This window comes from Aulonocara stuartgranti (assembly GCF_965226115.1).
Source record: "Aulonocara stuartgranti genome assembly, chromosome: 13".
NCBI classification, from domain to species: Eukaryota; Metazoa; Chordata; class Actinopteri; order Cichliformes; family Cichlidae; genus Aulonocara; species Aulonocara stuartgranti.
Window position 1 is genome coordinate 27,987,138 of NC_138949.1, and position 9,718 is coordinate 27,996,855.

Genomic DNA, 9,718 nt, shown 5'->3' on the forward strand with positions numbered 1-9,718 from the left:
GCAGTTTCTGAAATACAGCACCAACAACCACGCCCCATTCAAAGTCACCTAAATCACTGTTTTTCCACTTTTTCATCCCCAGTTTGAACTCCAGCAGCTCATCCTAATCATGTCCATGGAGTTGCCATGTGAGCCATGTGATTGGCTAATTACATAATCGTGTTAATGAAGAGTTGAACTGGTGTACCTATCAAAGCTGCCATCATGGACATGGATCATTATTTTGGCTAACCCGCTCTCTGAGTGCTTCCTCTCTACTCTGTTACACGTTTGTTCACACTGTCATCTTACAGAGCCTCAAATGCTCCAAACATGCACTTAGTAGGTTGTCGACTTCACTTATTCACACAATTGCTTTGAGCAAAAGGCAAGCTTCTGGGTAACCCATCCCCAATAATTCGATTCAATACTTAAGAAACAGACTGACACAAAATTTACACAAACACCCACTTTAATCTAAGACTTTTTCGAGAAAACAACACTGCGTTTCTTTGATGAGGTCCCACAGAATAATTGTGTATACAGCCTGTTAATGACAACTGTAAGTGTAGCCATGGCCCTAATGCTCCTTTTTTTAAACATACCAAGCTATAAAACATCCTCAAATTCAGGCACCTCCACATCTGTAAGATGAAAAATGAAGAGTTAATAGCCTCTTTGAAGAATTTCCCATCATGCCCAGAATTAGCCAGTGTGGTTTTATCAGTTTTATCTTTTATCTGATTTGCGAACCCTCATCTGTGATTGGCCCTGCAACCCAAGAGCTAATCAAACATCTGGGCTCTTTGCTGCACTCCATCCTGATGACAGAGGCCTCTGTGCTGGCTGAGATTAAATTTGTCCACCTTCTGTGCGTCATGGTGCCTCGGCCTAACCATCCCTTGTTGACGTATTACAGTACCTGTGCTTCCTGATACAAAATACAGCAAAAACCCACCAAATTAAGTCAAATCTCTTGTCATTCTCACACCCTGAAAAGCCACCAAGTGGGCTGGATTTGATTATTCGTCATGGTGGTTAGAACAAGGGCGGTGAGGACTCTTTGCCTCTTTTAAATCTGCAGGAGAGAGCAATCACAGAGGACAGATTACATTTTCATACCTGATACAGATCAGAAAAGGCTGAACTTAGCTGTGAAATTCAGCATAAATTTCCTCTGCTGGAAGAGGTTTTAGAAGCAGCCAGCAGACCAGCCTGCAGCGTGTAAAACTGAAATCAAACACTAAAATATGATCATCCAAGATCCAGAGATTTGGATGAGGGAGAAAGAGGAGAATACACTTCAGATACTGCGCTGCCAGAAAGCTACATCAGCTTTTATTGACAGGGATCAAACAGACTTCCATATGAAGCTGAAGATACTCCGTACTGTACTTTTTGCTTGGTTTTACACACTGAGGAGACCATTTGCAGTAACACTAATGGAACTGCTTGCTGAGAAAGTGATAGTCCACTTGGTCCAAGGGAGGAAGAAAGAAGAAACAAGTGAAAATAAACCAAAACTCAACGAGGAAATTTATGATTTAGAAGAAAATTGAGAAACGGAGTGATAAGACGTCAGAAGGGAAAAACAAAGTGGAATGATGTGTGCAGACATGAAACGGGATCAGATTTAGGGCATTTTCTCAATGAAGTGTGTATAATCATCAAGTATAATGAGAGTTTCAGACAGGAAATTAAAGATGCAGTGATAAGAAAACTTTAAAATCCAGCATTAGGAGAAGTTTTTTCAGCTTTACTCCAAAATCATATCCAGGAGGTTCAGCATATTTATTCATGTTCTGATGGTTCATGCATATTCAAATATGCATTTTATATCACTTGAACATAAAGATTAATATTATGCAGCTGTTTGCAAAAGCTTAGATTTTAGATGTGAAAAGAAATAAATGTTAATGTGCTGCTGCTTAAATGTTCAAAAGGCTCAGCACCCGGCACAGATTTTACTAATCCTCCCAAACAAACAAAAAGCTTTTACTCATGATCAACTTTAAGGCATCGCTGCTTCTTTCAGTGGGGAGCACAAGTACAAGAATACTGCTGCAGTTATCTGCACATCAAAATATGAAACACCCAACATACCCACCGCGCTCACGGTGGGTATGTTGGGTGTTCATTGGTGTACTTATGGCCTGCTATCACATTATGTGGCCTGCTGCACATCTGCAGTTCTGTAGATGCAATTGCCAAATGTGGGCAATTAATTTTTGATTGAGTTTGAGTTTTGACTGAAGTAATCCATAAGTGTTCAGATTAAAGTGTATGGACTCGTAATAATTTCGTGAGGACCGGACTCAAATTCAGGGAGACATCCAAGTATTTTTTTTTTAAGCTTTAAGGTCTCTCTGTCTCTCCCACACAATTTAACACACAAAGGAGAAAAAAAGGTGAAGGTACTGTAGGTCCTTGAGTGTTAGATCAATGTTCTTGGATAAAATATGTGAACACAGCTTGTTAGAATGAAAGCACTCCTGTTCTGGAAATGACCATTTGCCCACAAATGGAATGTCTCCACTCCTGCAGGATACCTTTAACCAAATGTGCAGCTTGCAATGGCAACTGAAGTAAAGCATTTCACAATTACATTCAGTTACACCAAGATATAACTAAAACTTACCTCCATATGTTGCCCATGATAAGTGCCCTGGGTCATCCAGGAGCCCTGGGGAACCCCTGGGAGAGGACCAGCCACCTGGAGGTTTGGTGAGTTATAGATCAGCATCTGCGTTGCCATAGCGGTCTTTAAAGCTGATGCTAATTTTGCAGAGGAGTAAATATGCTGTGCTGAATCACTGGCACAGAAACATCACCAGTGGGGCTGAAGTAATGCCCTTGTGATGAGACATTTTCAAAGAAGGGGAAACCAATAAAAGAAGGAAGTAAAAGACAAAATAAAACAGGAAGTAAGTGAACCTAAACATAAAAGTTTAAAACCATGACAGGACTCAGTACTAATCTGACCCGACTCTGAGCTTTAACACCTTATCTTATCCATCAGAAGGGATACTTGTAATTCTCAGAAATGCTCATTCAACCTTGAAGAAAAAACAAATCAGAATTTCTTCCTCTAAAATTTATAAATGTTTGTTCCCATGCTTGTTTATTTGTTTTTAACGAATCTGTTTAATAATCCAGTTATTTTCAAGCTAAGAGAAGAAGAGGTGGCCCATTAGAGGCCACACATCCTCACGCGTGATTTGTCCCTGGAGATGACCAAGGACATGAGAGACCAGGCAGTTAATCACAGCCTTTATTTATGCACAATGACACCAATCTTATGGCGTGTTTAGAAAAAGGACAAAGACACAGAGAATCGTGTCAAAATCTCACGTTGCTGGAGCGACACTTCCAACTGCAATCTTTGCATTTTGATTTTCTGATGATGAAATCCTCTGCCACAGCTCTCCAGGGCCTCTGCAGTCACACCCTCGTTTTTTATTAACACATTGCTTTTCCCTCCTTCCTCTGTCTTTGCCCATCTCTCTCCTGCCACATCTCCCAAACTCCATCATTTCCCCTCTGCGCTCAATTTGCCTCCGTTTTTATTCCCTCTCCCTCATTATTCCTCTTCTCCCTAAAGGATGCAGAGAATTAGAGCACAACTTCCTCCCCCAGAAACACAGGCTTGGTAAAGCTTTGAGTTTCAGAGGGAGCTCAATCAGAACTCCCTCTACTTTCAGAGCACTTCAGCTCTGTGCAGCAGTAAATTGCCTTTCCTTGCTCTTTGTGCACTGCTGTGCAGAAAGAGCTTCATGGTGAAGTTAAGATGCCGGCACTGCGGTCGGCAAACTTCTCAGCGGGTTGCACTTTTGAAGGAGCCTTATTTTTTTATAATTGTAACCATAACATCACATCCCTACCCTTCCAGATTCCCAGTGCTGTTAAGATTTAATGAGATTTTGCATTTCAGATAAAAATCCATTCACAATAGTTTGGAGAATCCTCAAAGGCACACATCCTAAATAGAGTATTTCTTGGCTGGTATGGTGGCGTTTAAACATCAACAAACTTATTTCCTGCTTTTTAGTGAATTTAGCTGGAAAGTGAAGAGATGTGGATCAGAGCAGTGACTCACTCCCTCCACGGCCACCATCCTTCAGTGAGCGGCTTCCCTCCTCTCACTGTTTCCAGCTAGGAAAAAACTCAAATGAGACTCAGTTTGTTTGTTTTTTATTTAAAAATTATGAAACATACACATATGGAAATATGCACGACTATCTGCACTGCTAATATGATTTCACAGCACTGTTTTTGTTCCACAAAAGGCACTAAGTCAGGCATGAAAATTTCCCTTCCTTTCTTCTTCCTCCATTTTCATTTTTTCTTCTTTTTTAATAAAAGAGCAGCTGGACTGATCTTGTAGTCTGAGTGCTGCAGGGCACAGAAACATTCGAGGATTCAATTAGACATTTAATAACCTTTTTTTCTTCTGCTTCTTTTTTAAAATTTTTTTATCTCCAGACGCCTGTTGATGCCAGAAGCTTTCTGTCGCCAGCACAGGCTTAAAAACATGTGGCTGTATTTGCCTGTGTGAGTAAAAGGTGTGTGATGATAAGCAAAAGGTGCTACACTGATTTCAGAGACAGATGAGGAAGCGAGAGCTCCTGGGACGCCTGGCGTACAGATCAGCTCATGGGTGCCTGTGTGTGAGAGAAAAATCGCTGCTGCCATCAGTTTCCCAGAACCTCATCTGCGCTTTATCATATCGGCTTCCTGGCAGCATCCTGATGATGTCATCGGTGAGTCAGGCTGTGGTCTGCCTGACTCCTCAGTTTAGATTTGATCATCACCTCCTTCTGCTTGACTTTAACGTCAAAATCCGTTAAGCTGACGTTAACTTTAACCTCAGGTTTTGGAGCTATTTTTGGATTTTGGAAGTTTTGTCTCCGATTTGATCTTTGCACTCAAAGGTTAATGCCAAAGCTAGAGAAGCGTCTAGTAGTTTGTAGGTTGCTGAGTCAAGGAAATCTCTAGTGGGTTCTGATCCCGAGGTGTCACATTAACACAGGGTTTTCAGCTTCCTGCATCTTACCACTACACACAAGGTAGCTTTTGGCACCAGACTGTGCACCAAAAAAATACTGGTAGATTCTTTTAGAGTTGGAGGGTTGTCAATCAGAAGACCACATTTCCTTTCAGCACTATTGCTTTTATTAAAATATTTCCTGTCACAGCATTAAAATGATGGTAAACCCTGATGCAAAATGCACCTCTGCCACATGTATGTTTATGACATACCTTGTCTTGGAGTTGGTGCCATGGTGCAAGGGATGCAGCTACTTTCTCCATCTGCTTTGATACAGCCTTATAGGTCTCATTTGGACCTCTATGTTTTCCACTTTGTTCTCACTTGCTGTTTAGTTTTGCTCATGTACCAGAAGCTACCTAAACAGGTTTAGGAAAAGATTGTAGTTTAAGTTAAAATGTTGCATACTGAAAAGGGAAAGGTTGGGTTTCGGTCTGTTGCTTCATAGCACAGATGCCAGAGCGGTTTTGAGGCACTGCTGGTTCTGAGAAAACAGCCGTATTTTACACCCTGAAGTTAAACTGTGCAGGTTATGCTTTCAAGCACAGTGCTTCCAGTCTGAGGTCATGCTATGCAGCAGCGGAGTCTGCATGCATCAGCGCTGTGTGTTTCTTTTCACTTTTCACTGGGCTCGATGCACTGCCGTCCTTAACTAATGAGTCCAGCTCTCGAGCTCATTTGAGGGTCAAATTTTGTGCTGAACATTTCTTGTTTGCAAGCTCTTAGTTATTCCCAGAGTGATGCAGTGAGGCATAAATATTCAGTCTATACAATACAGTGTGCAATAAAATGCAATGAACAAAACATCTTCTTTTACTCAAATATATGATTATAAAGACATTAAGTAGGAATGCATTCAAAATAATGCTACAGCCCACAGACAGAGGGAGGCAGGAAGATCTTCAACAGTACATTTTTTCCTCTTAGTAAAAAGAATTCTCTGGAAGAGAAATTGGAAAACTGCTCCGTGGTCAGAATGACTCAGCTGTCGCTCTCTGATTCATGTAGACCTGGATCAGACTGTAGGTGGGCGTAGCCTGTCCTGCATCCAGCAGAAGCTCCAGGTGCTTTTACTTCCCACGACGGATAAACAATTAACAGCTTTCTAAGAACAGCTGTGTGAAGGAGAACCATGAAAAATGTCACTTCTCCGGCTCCTGTCACCTGGAACGAATTACAATCCTGCAATTTCCAAACGGGCACGAAAGAGGACAATGAGGGCCTGTCTATACAAGCAGGGAAAAGTAAACCTGGACTCACTGCACGGAGCGTTCGTTTTTCCATTTTCACTGTAACTGGTTTCACTCTCTTTTTGGGAACTGACTGAAATATAAAAGCTGAAGTTTCATAACAAGTTAATGTTACTACTCGAGTCTCTATGATTAATGGAAAGAATACACTATTAAATAAATTAGAATGAATAAAAACATAAAAACACATTACAGCGCTCAGGTTTGACCCCAGCTAAATATGAGATAACCAGTTTAACTGCACTTTTCTTACTGTGGAGAAACTAGCTGTTGTTACTTTGAGCAGACTCCTGAGCTTAAACAGGATGTCATGGCTACACATGAGACAAGCAGGGACTACTATTATCATCATCCTTATTATTAATGAGTGCTGAAGTCTTCCAAAGGATGCAACTGCGGAACGTAAAGAGGAAAGGGAAATAGTTTTCAAGGCTGAACACCTAAAGTACACACAGAAAAAAAAAAAAAAGTAGGCCGAGCTCTCTCTCCTTTCCTGGTTGTAATTTGTTTCCAGGACATGGATGCTCTGCAGCACACACCACACTGTGAAGCCTTTTTAAGTATGCACACACTTCAGGCTGAAGGCTTGGCCGATCTGTTCTTATTGCAACAGCAAGTTAAATCTGCTCTGATGTAACAGGATTCAGGTGTTTATTGTTCAGCATTTCTTCACACTTACATACCAAGAAGACTTTAACAAATGCCAGAATTCTGTGTCTGTGAAGCTGGAGAGGTTGTGTAGGTTTTGGACTCTCTGTTGGCAAAGATCTGCGGAAACAGAGCCGAAGTTCAAAAAGCTGCATCTCTTTCCCTTAAAAGGTCATTGGATTGTTATCAGAAAGGAGTACGCACCGACTGTCTGCAGAAAACACACATACACAGTTTTTACACTCCCACACCTGCGGGAGAAAACGACTCAGGCATATGACTGTCTCTGACAACTTTTTTCTTTCTTTCTCTCAGAGTGAAGAGGTCCATAAATAAATAAATAAATAATTAAAAAAAACATCCCAGAGAAAGAGAGAGAGCTGAGAGCTTCTGGTCTGCTGATGCCAGATATCTGTTTATATTAATGAGTTTTAAACAAGCAGAATTCCAAATTTTTAACAGTAACTTCCTGTTATCATAACAGACGACTGCTGCATTAGTGTTATCATGGGTGTTGATTTCAGGATGATTTAGAGCACATGTACTTCTTTCACCTCACCCCCATCTGGTCCCGGCAGATGGCTGCCCCTCCTTGAGCCTGATTTCTTCCTGTTCAAAGCGAGTTTCTCCTTCCTACAGTCACCAAGTGCCAGTCATTGCTGGGGTTTTCTTTTTATCATTGCAGGGATTTTACTTCATCAAAAAGGTCTGACTTTGTACAGCCTCTGAATCTTTTTGGTTAGGCGTAATCATCTCTGCTACAATAAACTTGAAGACCCAGAGAAAAAAAAAGATATTATAACATATCTACATATATGCATGCAGATATGTGCAAAATGTAAATAAAACTGTTTCCACATCAGTGCTGCAAACGTCATAAATCGGTTTAAAAACTGAACTGTGTAAGTAAAGGAAAAAGAACAGTCTAAGAATATATTCAAGAAAGGAGCAAAATCTCACAAAAACATTAAAAAGCTAAACAAATTTTGCAGCATATATTTCTTAAACGTACCTCTAAATTTTTTCCCAAACATACACACACTTCCCACATGCTCACTGAGCGTAACTCTCCTCTTGTTCCTAATCGTGCCCATCTCTGTGCTTAACAACTGAAACTAGAAAAATTTGCATTTCCTGCGAAAATGCTGTGTGGATGCCTTAAAGCTGAAGATGTCTGCAGAAAAAAGCTGAAAAAGTTGAAAAAAAAAAAAAATGTTGCCCTGAGCAGGATTCGAACCTGGCCCTCCTGGTCTAAGGGTGGCTATTTAGGTCACTGAGCCAAAGTCATTCTCGCAAAGAAGAGGTGGAGAGATTGACAATTGTGCTGAAATGAGCAGAAGCTGATGAGAATTGTCCTGATAAGTGGTGGAAAGGCTGAAAATGTTTCAGAAGTGGTGAATAAGCAGAATTTGGGCAGAAAAGAGGTGAAAACTCTGAATATTTTGCTGAAAAGAGTTCAATCAGCAGAATTTTGCTGAGAAGAGGTTTTTTCTGAAAACAGCAGAAAAAACAGAAAATTTTTCTGAAAAGAGTTCAATCAGCAGAATTTGTGCTGAAAAGAGGTTTTTGCTGAAAAGTGGTGAAAAAACTGAAAATTGTGCTGAAAAGGGGTGAAAAAGCTTAAATTTGTGTTGAAAAGAGTTAAAAAAGTTTAACTGTTGATTGAAAGAAATGTTGCCATAAGCGGGATTTGAACCCGGGCCTCCCAGTCTGAGAACTGACGCTCATCTCACTGAGCTAAAACACAGGTCAGCCCGGCAAGGAAAATAAGTGAGGCCACTGATGATATGGCAGAAATGGGCAAAAAATATTGCAAAAAAAAAATTCAATATCTCAAAAAGTATAAAAGTTATGAACACCAAAAGTCATAGCCGGCATTAGCAGAAAGAGCAGAATTTTTTAAAGTTTGAACGGTGAAAATCGGATGAAAACTGTGGGAGTAGTTAAGTGCCAAAAAGTGTACGGAAGCAACTAGAATATAGTGGAATAAAGAATAAAGAGAAACAGGATCTCAATAGTGTGGATGCCCTTGCACACAATAAATGCTCTGTGAGAAACTGACATCGCACATCCTGTTTCAGCTGTTTGACCCACTGTTTACATTCTTGCTCTCAAGCTGCGCAGAAATCCATGTCAGCGCCAAACACGGAGAAAATACCGCAGAATGATCGGCTACTGCCCTCTGCTGGTGAGACACAATTACTACATTAGAATGGACTTTCATTGTTTTTTCCAACTGAATTGAACCACGTGTTCTTGTCAATTTTTAAAGGTTAACTAAAGAGATAAATAACCTTTTACAGGAAGGAATCTGTAGATTTCACAACATGAGGTCCACTGTTCACAGACCAGTGAGGCGATGGGGATCATGTCCTCCATTTCATTGACATTAAAAGATATGATATGGAGACTTGGTAATGAAAAGTTGAACATATATATGTAGTTTATTAAATATTGAATAAACTGCACACTTTAAAAGCTTAATGCAAGCAAGAAACTGCAAAACTAAATGTATGCAATTAAATATATCAGAGATATTATTATTAATGTACAGAGACCAACTGTTTTGGAAAGAGGTCAAAGTGCTCAATGTTTTGGAGCCCATGTGAATTACAGCCTCAGTTTCATGTTCTTAGCTGATAGTAGTGGCACACGGTGTGGCGTTCTGCTGTTGCATCCTATCTGCTTCAAAGTTTGATGTGTTGTGGGTTCAGAGATGCTCTTCTGCACACTTCAGATGTCACGAGTAGTTATTTGAGTTTCAGGCCCGTCTTCTCTGGCATTAACACAGACG